The 8,806-nt window shown below is 48.5% G+C and overlaps 1 long non-coding RNA gene across 2 annotated transcripts in view; it reads right to left on the bottom strand.

Annotated features, from left to right (window-relative positions):
• Positions 1–675: 675 nt before the first annotated feature.
• The window catches only part of LOC147032743 (uncharacterized), an 83,669-nt gene continuing 75,538 nt past the window's right edge, over positions 676–8,806 (bottom strand). For both annotated transcript variants that reach the window (XR_015055342.1, XR_015055343.1), the window contains 2 exons: positions 3,311–3,407; positions 676–1,585 (listed from right to left, as the gene is read on the bottom strand). This is a non-coding gene — a long non-coding RNA (uncharacterized LOC147032743). The remainder of the gene's footprint in view (positions 1,586–3,310; positions 3,408–8,806) is intronic.

The following is an 8,806-nucleotide window of genomic DNA, read 5'->3' as shown; positions in this document are numbered from 1 at the left end:
AGGGTACACGCTCACAGCTGGAGACAATCATGGCGCGAGCACAAATCACACTGCAATATGATCCCGCCCGCTTGATGATACTACCAATCAGGGCGACCTATCGATCGAATCAGAAAGTGCTGACACCCTGAATTAACCAACCAATCAAGGCCGATCCAAATGAATCAACAAGAGAAGACTGGTGGAGTTACAGGCATGAATAACCATATCATGCCTCTTATCGCACGTCTTTTCTCCTGGTTTAGTTCTTTCAAGAGTGGCTGGCATAGCTCTTTCATGAGCTGGTTTTTCCTGCCTGGCTTACCGTCGCTGTTGCCTGCCTGTCTTCCTACCCTCGTCTTGGTGTCTCAGATCCTGTCAGCAGATCGTGGTGCTGCTCATGGCAGTGTGCCGAGCGGGGAGTGCCAGCGTGGACAAGCTACCATTACATCTCATTGTGCTAGGGGGCAGGGTGTAGTGGGGCAGATATTTGAGAGAATTGGGCTATTTTACGTACAAGCATGGAATTTTGCACGTTGGTAGAGTTATGTCATGCAATTAATTTCAGATATGGAGCCACCAGAAAAGTTGCCTCCCCTTGCTGCAGCCGCCATTTTCCAAGATGGTGGACAAAATTTTATACTATATATAATATATGTGATTCCAGATGGCCAAATAGTCTTTGGTAATGAAATTTTTTATTGTGTTTTGAATTGTTTTACATCTGGGATATGCAACCTGAGCTATTATTAACATTACGGCCGTAGATCTTTGAATTTGTGTTCGATATCTTTGAGTTGCATTATATTTCATGTGACTGTGTGAACAACTGGATACAGTCTCTGAGAATTTGGTTCGGAATTTTTAATACGTTTTAATGCATGAAGTATTTAAACAGTTTTCTAATTTATTTTTGTACAGTTGCAGATGTGTGAAGATTAGAAGATATACACATAATTGAAGTCTACTAAAAGCCATGAACTGTTCGACCCAATGACTTCTATTAGTGCAAGTGAAGAAACACCAAAAGAAATTGACTGGAATATTTGTGTACTTTGTCAGCAGATATCCCCAGAAATTTTACAATGTCCTGCCCAATCTAAAAGACCGAGTGCTGGTCAAGGGTATTCCACATTAGCAAGGAATTTCATTAGTTTCAGTGAAATTGGTGAGCTGCCCATCCCCATAGATTTAGGGAACCTTGATGAAGGATCTGGGATAGAGAAGACTCTTGCAGAACACCATGCAAAGTAGCATAAATCATGTTACATGAAGTTTAATTGTACAAAACTTAGTAGAGCACAGAAGAGGTATGCATCTTCAGAGCAAGAGGGGGAACCGCAGCCATCTTCAAACAAGATGCTCATGCGACGAAGTAGCATCCCGGGTAAAGCTGCGAAGAACCTTTGTTTTTTTTTCTGTGAGAACCCTTCACTACAAGAACCTCTCCGTGAAGCCTCTACATTTCGTCTCGATAGCCGTGTTCGAAGATGTGCAATAGACCTGTAAGACGAAAAACTTCTTACGCAATCAAGTGCTGGGGATCTTGTCGCACAAGAGGCCAAATATCATTCAAAGTGTCTTGTTGGTTTGTACAACAGAGCAGCTGAAAAACAGAAAGAAATAAAAGAAAAGAGCAAAGATGAAATACGTCATGGTATTGCCCTTGCTGAACTTATAACATACATTGAAGAAGCACAGATGGAGGAAGAAGTGGCACCAGTATTCAAGCTTGCGGATCTAATCAAACTCTATAGTAGAAGATTAGAACAACTGGGACTACCAAATGAAGGTCGACCTCACAGTACAAAATTGAAAAATCGGATTCTCTCCCATTTTCCGTATATGACAGCTCGCAGGCAAGGGAGGGATATTTTGCTGGCGTTCGATGAGGACATTGGGTCTGCCCAGCGGAAAGCCTGTGAAATTGAAGATTATGACAAAGAAGCAATATGCTTGTCCAGAGCTGCAAAAATCGTCAGAAGAGATATGAATGACCAACAAATAAAGTTGTCGGGTTCATTTGAGCCTGAATGTCAATTAAACTCAGTTCCACAAATTGTCTCTGTTCAGCCGACCATCTCCCAGAGAAAAATCTAAAGCAAGCGCACAACTGTCATCTCTCAAGAGTGATTGCTCCCTTTTTTCAAGGCTGTATATTGCTTGCCAGTCTCGAGATGGAAACCTAAGTGAGTTCTTTCAACATGAAAATCAGGCATGTCCACCAGCCTGTCCTTTTTAGGTAAGCTGCGGCAAGGAAGCAAGTCCGATCTCTTGCAGTGTCTTGAGAAAAGCATTGAAGTTACCTGTGACACACCAAACTTTGATGTTATCATTATTGATGGTGCTGCAATGGTGAATATCCTAAAGCCAATTGCAATTACTACATTTGAGGATTATGCCTTGAAGGTATTCATTCCATATTTGAATCGCCAACTCCAAAATGTGAGTCGCTTAGACATCGTATGGGATCATTACCTGGATAATAGTCTGAAGGCCCAGACAAGGATGAAACGTGGTAAAGGAGTCCGGCGCAGGGTTGCTGCACACGTACGTCTACCAGGAAATTGGCAGGAATTCCTAAGAATTGACGAGAATAAGAAAGAGCTGTTTACGTTCTTGGTCGGATACGTTGCACAACATTCCACGGAGAAAGAAATTATAAGCACCGATGGGCGCAGTGTCGTCTGCAATAGGGAACGGGATATCAGCTTTCTATCCCCGTGTGATCATGAGGAAGCTGATACGAGGATAGTCCTCCTCCTTGCAGACGCAGTACGACAGGGCTACAAGCACATCGCTATCCGCACAGTGGATACAGATGTTGTTGTTTTAGCTGTGGCTGCAGGGGCTGAACTTTCAATACCCAAGATATGGATTGTGTTTGGAACAGCAAAGTCATTCAGATATATTCCTGTCCATGAAATCATTACGTGCCTTGGACCATTGAAATCTGAAGCACTGCCATTCTTCCATGCCTACACAGGATGTGATACAGCTTCATCATTCTATACTCATGGCAAGAGAACTGCATGGGAGACGTGGAGGTTATGTGAAGAAGTGACAGATACTTTTCTAGCACACTCTAAAGGACCTGATGACCTATCCGATAACCACTTCAAAATGCTTGAAAAGTTTACAATTTACTTGTATGACCGCACAAGCAATGCCGAAACAATTGATGAGGCACACCAGGAACTGTAAACAAAGAAAGGGAGAGCTCTGGATGCGATTCCTCCCACAAGGGCAGCCCAAGAACAACATGTCAGAAGAACTATTTACCAGGGTGGATTTTGTTGGGGGAAGTCACTGCATGCCATCATGGATTTACCTTCTCCTGAGAAGTGGGGTTGGTGGAATCCAGCGAACTGGAAACCCTTTTTGACCGAGCTGCTTGAAGTTAGCACCTCAGCCAGAGAGCTTATTCGCTGTGGGTGTAGAAATGGGGTGTGTTAGCCGTTGCAAATGTATAAAGGCAGCTTTGCCATGTACCGCACTATGTGCGTGTAATGGTGTAAATTGTGATGTTTGAAGATGGAACCGTATTTTTGCTGTGAAATCCCCTTTGGTCTATGCTGCAAGCAGGACGTATTTTGACGTGTTTGCTACGAAAATCGGAGTGCATGCGAAAGGCAATTTGGCATTCATAGAACTTGAAGCATGCGTTAATAAGTAATAACTTCCTGTAATAAAGGAATTGTTTCATATTATTGGTTTCTGTTAGCCCTATGTCAAAGATCTGAGTGCCACGATTACCGGGTACCCTAATCGTATGGTATTGCTCTGTCACAGGATCCCCAGAACCCAGCACCCTGATACAGGGTTAGCCAATTTGAATTCAGTTTATTGTATTTTATAATTTATTTGATTACTTTGTTGCTTTTTTGGTGAGTAATAGTTCATAAATAATTCAAACGTGTACATTGAAATAGCCCAAAATTGGCACCTATACTTTTCCATTCATGGGTTATTCTGTTCTTTACCCCCAGCAGATGTGGATAATTAATTATATGTATAATTGCTGTAATTATGTGTTTCCAAATTGTCTTAGCGGTAGATAAAAAGATTACCTCTGCTACAGCTCAAGTTCTTAATGATTGGATAACTGCCCATACAGTTTTCAAAAAACGATTACTCTATAAATCATAACTTATTATTTAATAATATACAAAATAACAAAGATAAAGAAATACAACAAAATATTATGATTATATATGATGATATATAGAAGCTTTGTTTCATTGTTTTTGTGGTGTACTGGGCCTGCGGAGGCAGGGCACGATGCGGGGAGCATGGCGGAGGCGTGGAGGAGTGGTTTTGGAGTGGTCACGTGCCTGCACGGGATATAGGAGTTCGCGTCGCCTGAGGTGTTGTGTAGTCTGTTGTAGTCTGTGGAGCCTGGGTAGTCTGTAGTAGTGTGCATCTGGATGGGCAATAAACAGTGTTCGAGAATCCTCACGACTGTCCGAGTCCCGCTGCCCTCCGGACATTACATTGGCGACGAGTCTGTTCGGATCGGCGTGTGCAGAGTGGCTGGGTTACGTCGGATTGACGTGCAGTTTTGGCCGGGGCCATTGGATCGCTGCAGCGAGTAACTCAGCGCACCTCGCGCGGTTCGAGGTCTACACCGGGCGAGGGTCCCGGAGAAGCGCATCGCGAGTTTCGCGCGCCGCACGCACAAGCTTCGGGGCCAGGCATCTCGCCGTCACGGACGGCTCGAGGATGGCAGAAGGTCGGGGCACGGTGCACGGACGCGTGCCCATCTTCATCGGAGACGACTTCGAATTGTTTTCTGAACAGTTGGGCTGCTATTTTCACGCGAATGCTGTAGACAATGAAAGCAAACGCAAATCGATCTTGCTCACCTCGCTATCAATGGAACATTATCGGCTGCTGAGTGATTTGGTATCACTTCATTATCGCGCGCACGGCTTCAGGGCGGGTCGGGTCCTGCAGCCTGACGTACCGCCGGCGCCTGCGAGTCACGTTGAGTGGACGACGGCCGTGCTCGGAGTTCGTTTTATTTCTGCTTTGCAAACCTTGGGAATGGTTTCTGCGATGCCACGGCTGAAGGACGTGGACATGAAGTTCAGCTCAGACGCGGCGTCGGCTGTCGCACGAGCTCTGAGGAATGTCTGGGGTCTCAAGGGTCGGTGCGCAGCAGATGATTCGGAGGTCAGCGCGATGTTCCAGGTGCGCACAGCTGCATGCACGGTCTTCGGCACGGGTTGGGACCGAGCGTTGCAATGCAGTCAATCGGACGGCGGTCTGAGCACTCGGGGACGTCTACGGTGTGTGTGCCGAGAGTCATTGCCCATCATAACGGTTATGGATGGTGGTGTGCGAAGCGACCCTTACGTCCCGGGTCGAAACCTACTGTCGGTACGGTGTTTTGTGCGTGGCGTACACTTTTACGCCCCGGGTCGAGTCTTGCAGCCTGGGTATAGAGATCCCGGCGACCCGGAGCGGGAGATGCTGCCGATGTTGAACCTGTTTTCAATTGGTCCGACGGTGACAGGATCAATGCCAGTGGAGGTCGAGATGATCGGGGCACTGATCGGGTGTCGAGTTGAGTCCGCTCGTGCTACCCTCGCATTGCACACGTATGTCGGTGAAGCGCTGCCGGCGGTTGGCGGGGCACACGTCTTGGTTGCCCAGCAGGGTCAGCGGGTTGCGCTCCCGCAGCTCGTGGTGCGAGGGGAGGGGCTCGCAGTTCCTGTTTCGGAGTTCGTACCTCCAGGTGCACCTGTGCCTCCTTCGGGGCACGTACCTCCGTTTGGGCCCGGGCCTCCCTCGGGATGCGAGGGCGAGGTTCCGGCGACCGGGGCCGCGACGATGCAGCGTGGGCTGCTGTTCATTGCTTCCTGCGGCGATGTTGTACGGTTCTGGAGCAGCGAGAGCCATGCCAGCTGCGATGAGCTCTCGCGCTTTGGCTGCGCTCATGATACAATGCGCGCCCGTGTCGTTCAGGCGATTTCAGCGGGGGATTGGAGCGAGTCAGTCGCGTTCAAGAAGTTCGCAGATCGCGACCATCGACGACAAGCAGGTCATCGCAACGTCGCGACGACAACCGAGAGACGGACACGTGATGTGATTCATGGGTTGCTGTTTGTTGCGTATTTGATTTTCATTGCACGAGTGATGCAATTTAGTGTTGTTAAAATAAATGCCGACGGTTCGCGTGTGAGCATAATATGTTTGGCTGGGATCAATCGATGGGATGTCCGATATGATCGATGTGATGTGAAGGCCTTGGGGGTGATCGTGGCAAATAAAGAGGTCTCGCCGACCTCCAGCTGCGAGGGCAGCCCACGGTTCGCTACCCTGTCAGGTGTGGGATTTATACTGGGGGGGACGCACTGTACGTGAGGGGAAGGTTGCATTGGAGCAGACAATGTTTTTTGTTGTATGACACTGATATGTCTCCAGGCTGCGCTGACCATCCGTGTGGACGTGCATGGTTTTCTCGGTTGGGTTGGATGCGCGATTTTGGTGTGGGGATCAGGGATCGGCTCAGAGCCGGGGCTGGTTCGCTGTTCAGCGTTACCCCCACTCCTGGTTTCGCCAAGGTCAGACGTGCCTGGCGCCCTGGAGCGCGACTCTCTGTTCTCACCGAAGCTGTTTGGACATGCGTTGGGATTTCGGCTGATTGTGATATGTGGGGTTGTTATGGGATTGATGGTGCGCCCAGCCGGCGGCGCTGTTCAGCGTCACCACCCAAGGTCAGACGGGCTTGGCGCCGGGCGGCACAAACCTCTGTTCTCACCAAGGTCGGCTGCGCTGGTGCCACGGGGCTTCCAGACAACGGGGCTTCCAGGCTCGGAATGTTTTTCCGATTCGGTTCTGTCTGGGGGAGATGTGCCACCTTGTCGGCCAGGGGCGTTTGATGGTGCCGGGGGAGGTTTGCTCGGGAGGTCGTCTCGACCTCGCCAGAGGGCGTGTAAGGGCGTGTAAGCATGAGCCGCCTGGGGGCGCTTCTGCTGCGTAGTGATGCTGTGCTTCCCGACTGGCTTCTTGATATCTTTTAACGTAGTCAGGGTTTTGTGGGTTCGTCGTGCAACTTAGTTTCCGAGAACCTGTCCGTTGCAGTTCAACTCGCTCACATCGACACGTTATATGGTGTGAGGTGCCTGTGCTTTTTGGTTATTATCGTTTTTGTACCTCTCTGCTTTTATATCATGGTATTCTATGCCGATTGTGCTTCTTATTATGATGGTCATTTTGTAATCGTAGTTTTAGGAGGGAGGAGTGTGGTGTACTGGGCCTGCGGGGGCAGAGCACGATGCGGGGAGCATGGCGGAGGCGTGGAGGAGTGGTTTTAGAGTGGTCACGTGCCTGCACGGGATATAGGAGTTTGCGCCGCCTGAGGCGTTGTGTAGTCTGTTGTAGTCTGTGGAGCCTGGGTAGTCTGTAGTAGTATGCATCTGGACGGGCAATAAAGTGTTCGAGAATCCTCACGACTGTCCGAGTCCCGCTGCCCTCCGGACATTACAGTTTTATTCGTATTTGTGGCCAGATAAATTCACTTAAAACGATTTTTATATAATTAACAGAGTAAACCCTTCTATACCTGTTGGCCATATTGGAAAATGGCCACCACAATCACGGGAGGTAACTTTGGAGGTGGCTCCATATCTGAAAATGTTGCTGTGATACGTATCTACGCATGTGCCAAATTTCATGCTTGTACTTGCAAAGGCCCAATTCCTTCAAATATTTGCATATTACTCCCTGACGAGTTGGGGGGCAATGGGGAGGGGTAAGGGGTTGTGGCATGAACATAGCAACCATCTGTGTTTGGTACAATCCTAGAGGCATCAACCAAATAAAGGGTGCCATTCACCATGGTCACAGGGGACACACACCCTGCAGTAGCCTCGGGCTTGCAGCTCGTGCAGCCACCCAGAGGGCCACGCCAGCTCCCCAGAACCATCACTCCAGGTGGGGGGAGGGGTCCGTCTTGTGTTTCCTCAACTGTCTTCTTCTCCTCATCTTCCCTTTAAAAAGGGGTGAGGTCCAATAGCAACAAGCTTCTGCCCTGCCTTGACCAGGATACTCCTTCGCTTCCCTCTGTCCTCAGCCAACTCTCTCTAGTCTTTGACCACCAGCTCCTTACTGATATCACTCCTCACACAATCCTCCCATCTCAACCACAGTCTCTCTCTTTTACTCCTTACTATCCTCATCCTCTGTACTTGCAATTATCTCCCCGATACTCAAACCTTTTTCCCTGTTAGATCTCCTTCCCCTCTCACCTGATATTCATTTGTTTTCTCTGCTTAACAACCCACATCACCTGAGTCTTCTCCACACTCATCTTCAGCCCATGCTTCCCAGATGCCTCCTTCCCCAGTACTTCCTGCATCTTCTGCCCACTCTCCACCACAACAGCCAGATTGTCTGCATACAACATCCTCCCCCAAACTACTCCTCATGTTACCTTCCTGCTTACCATCTCAATCACCATGATAAACATGAGTGGGCTGAGAGCGCTTCCCTGCATCAAACGGACGTTCACACTGAACTCCTCAGACATCCTAGGACCAACCAATACTCTTCCCTTTGTTCATTCCCTTGTACATTCCTTCCACCTACCTGACTTCTGCTTCTGGCACTCCCATCCATTTCAGTGTTGCCATCACAATCTCTCTCGGGACAATGTCATATACCTTCTCTACGTTCAGAAATTCCAATGCCATTTCACCTTGCACCCCCAACCTCTTCTCCAATAGTTATCTCAGCGTGAGTATCCCATCTGTCATCCCCCTACCTTTTATAAACCCCTGCTGCTCTTCTCCTATCTTCATCTCCACACTCTTCCTTATCC

The sequence above is a fragment of the Eptatretus burgeri genome, chromosome 2 (assembly GCF_056783735.1).
Source record: "Eptatretus burgeri isolate ZD-2024b chromosome 2, Ebu_testis_v1, whole genome shotgun sequence".
In the NCBI taxonomy this organism is placed as follows: Eukaryota; Metazoa; Chordata; class Myxini; order Myxiniformes; family Myxinidae; genus Eptatretus; species Eptatretus burgeri.
Note: the sequence above shows the minus strand (reverse complement) of the source record. Positions and strands in the feature narration are given on the sequence as shown.